Raw genomic sequence first — 4,008 nt, 5'->3', positions numbered from 1 at the left:
TTTAATTGAAACCAAAATAGAGGTCTATCACTGTTAATGATAAAATTGAGTTTTCTCCAATTAAAGAAATATTCTTTAAACTATGCTTCTAACATAGGTTCAAAGCGCTAAGTGCGTTTATATTTCTATATATATATATATATATATATATATACATAGAAATATTTATATAGTTTAATTTAAAACATTACATTTTCACTGTAAAATTGATATATTTATCTATAAATTTATTATTTAAAAATAAAATTATTTCCTTAGTATCTTCAATACTATGCTCTATTATATAAGCTATTTAAATTATTAAATTAAATAATTAAAATAAAAGTAAAAATAAGAATTAAAAATAAAAATAATAAAATTTTAAATTTATCTATAAAAATCTTTTGTAATCCCTTAGAAGAATTAATTAATAAAAAAAATAATTTTTTTCTTCCATAATACTCCATTCATCCTTGATCTAAATAATTTAATTTTTGACCTAAATTTAATACTAAATGATTCAGCCCATAAGTTGATAAAATTGGTATATTTCATATAAAAGATTGAAACTTCACTAAATTAAGAAACCTTAGAGATTTAATTTTTATATTAATTCTTATTTTTGATAACTTAAAACCTAAATAAATCCCTAATAAAATTATTAAAAAGGATAGTAATTTCATTATTAAAGGTAAAAAAAAATATATAGGATAAATAAAAATAATTCAAGAAAACATCCTCCCTCTAATAACGATAAAAATTAATAATCCAAATAATCTCTTTATTATCAAATTATTTCTTTCTTGAATAGAACATAAACTATAATAATTATAATCACCTAAAACTAAATAATTAATTAATCGAAAAGTATATATTACTGTCAAACCAATAGATAAATAAAAAATAAAAAATATAAATATATTTATATATCCTATTCTTATTCTTTCTAGAATTAAGTCCTTAGAATAAAATCCCGATAAAAATGGTATCCCGCATAAGGCTATATTTCTAAAAAAAAAAATTCTAGAAATAACCGGTATTTGATTAATTAATCTTCCTATATAACGAATATCCTGACATCCTCTAAAATTATGAATAATAATTCCTGCACATATAAACATTAAAGCTTTAAATAAAGCATGAATTAATAAATGGAAAAAAGCTAAATCTACTCTACCTAAAAATAAAATTCTTATCATAAATCCTAACTGCCTTAATGTTGATAAAGCAATAATTTTTTTTAAATCATTCTCAAAATTAGCTGCAATACCAGATATTAATATAGTTATTATTCTTAAAAATAATATTAAAAATATTAATCTTCTACTAAAAGCTTCTTGAAATCGAATTAATAAATAAACTCCTGCAGTTACTAAAGTAGATGAATGAACTAATGAAGAAATGGGAGTTGGGGCAGCTATAGCTGCTGGCAATCATGAAGAAAAAGGAATTTGAGCGCTCTTTTAGTAAATGCAGCTAAAACAATAAATAATACTAATACCTGTATAGAAAAATCTCTTTTTATAAAATTTAAATAATAAATATAAGATCAACTACCATAATTTATTATTCAAGAAATTGATAATAATAAAGCCGCATCTCCGATACGATTAGACAAAGCTGTTAACATACCTGCATTATAAGATTTAACATTTTGATAATAAATTACTAATAAATAAGACACTAAGCCCAAGCCATCTCATCCTAATAAAATTGACACTAAATTTGGGCTAATAATTAATAATAATATAGAAATAACAAACAGCAAAATTAATATGATAAATCGAGAAATATTTAAATCTCCTTTTATATAATCTTCTCTATATAAAATTACCATTCTGGAAATAAATAATACATATCCTATAAATATACAAGATATTCAATCAATTAATAAAGAAAAAATTAAAGAAACGGAATTAAAATTTAATAATTCATACTCTAACAAATAAACTTTATCCTTAATTAATAAATTTATACTAATTAAAATTAATAATACAGAAAAAATCAAAATCCAAAATGAATAAATTTTACAAATTTTTATTACTTAAAATGTTTCCATTTCTTTAATTTCCACAAATTAATATTTTATTTATATAAAATATTTAAGTTTATTAAAAATTATAAATTAATAAATTTCTAATTAATAACAATATATTTAAAGGTATTCAATGTAATAATAATAAAAAATGTTCACGAATATTTATATTTATAAATCTAAAAATATAAGAACTAAATTTTCCATGCTGAGAAAAAGAATATAAATATAATGAATAAGCCCCTCTAAAAAATGTAGTTAAAAATAAAAATAATATATTCAAATTTCTAAATCTGACTAAACTATTAATTAAAAAAATCTCACCTAATAAATTTATTGAGGGGGGGGCTGCTATATTTGAAGAACATAATAAAAATATTCATAAGCTTAAAGAAGGTATAATATTTAAAAATCCTTTTCTTAAATAAATTCTTCGTCTTATTGTTCGTTCATATATTATATTTGCAATACTAAATAAACCAGAAGAACATAAACCATGGGCAATTATTATAATTAAAGCCCCAATTATACCTATATAACTTAACCTTATAATTCCAGCTAAAGCTAAACCCATATGAGAAACAGAAGAATAAGCAATTAATAATTTTATATCTCTTTGACGTAAACAAATTATAGAAATAACTACAGCTCCGAACAATGAAATATTTATAATTAATAAATTTATAAATTTAAAATCTAAAAATATAATTATTACTCGAATAAGCCCATATCCTCCTAATTTTAATAAAACGCCAGCTAATACTATTGATCCAGAAATTGGGGCCTCTACATGAGCCTTTAATAACCATAAATGAAAAAAATATATCGGTATTTTAATTAAAAATACTAACACTATACTTAAATATAAAATTAATCTAAAAGAAATTTCTAAATTAAAAAAAGTTAATCTTCCATATATATAAAAAATAAAAAAAATACCTAATAATAATGGGAATGATCCAAATAATGTATATATTAACAAATAAAATCCAGCATCTAAACGTTCTGGTTGTCTACCCCATCCAATAATTAAAATTAAAATTGGAATTAATCTAGCTTCAAAAAATAAATAAAATATAAATAAATCTATTGATATAAATGATAATAATAAAAAAATTATTAATAAACAAATTAAAAATAAAAAAAGATCTCTATATTTATTTTTTCTATATAAATTTTCAGAAGCTATGATTATTAAAGAACCAATTCAAATACTTAATAATCTAAGACAAAAAGATATAATATCTATACCTAATATATATCTAATATTAATTATATAATTCTGTATTCTAAATCCAAGTATTAAAAAAAAACTAATAATAAATATTATAAATTGAATCAATCAAAATATATTTAAATAACTTAAAGGTATCAATATTACTAATATAAGAATATATTTTATCATAATAATAATATAGAATTTAAATAATCATTTCCATATCTTCGAATTATTAATACAAGCATTGCTAAACCTAAAGCACCTTCGCATACACTTACGGTTAAAAATATTATTAAAAAAAAATAATCTCTTAAATTAAATCTTAATACTAATCCTATATTAAAATATAAAGAAATAACTAAAAACTCTAATCTTAATAATATCAATAATAAATAATTACTTTTTATAATAAAAAATAATAAACCAATAATAAACATTACTCTTCTAAATATATAAAAATTAATTATCATTATATTTTAACTTAAATAATTTAATTAAAATACTGGTCTTGTAAACCAGAAATGAAATATTTCTTTAAGTTTCAGAAAAAGAAAACTCTATCCTTAATCTCCAAAATTAAAATTTTATTTAAACTATTTTCTGATATAATATATTTCTTATTAAGAATAAATTTATCCTTATCCATTATAGTATTACTTATTAATCATCCAATTTCAATGGGAATTATTATTCTTTTACAAACAATTATAATTTCCTTAATTATTGGATTAATAAATTTAAATTATTGAGTATCTTATATTCTATTCATAATTAT

This window comes from Cylas formicarius, unplaced genomic scaffold (assembly GCF_029955315.1).
Source record: "Cylas formicarius isolate icCylForm1 unplaced genomic scaffold, icCylForm1.1 PGA_scaffold_220__1_contigs__length_13659, whole genome shotgun sequence".
Lineage (NCBI taxonomy): Eukaryota > Metazoa > Arthropoda > Insecta > Coleoptera > Brentidae > Cylas > Cylas formicarius.
The sequence above is the reverse complement of the archived record's forward strand: the minus strand, read 5'-3'. Positions refer to the sequence as shown.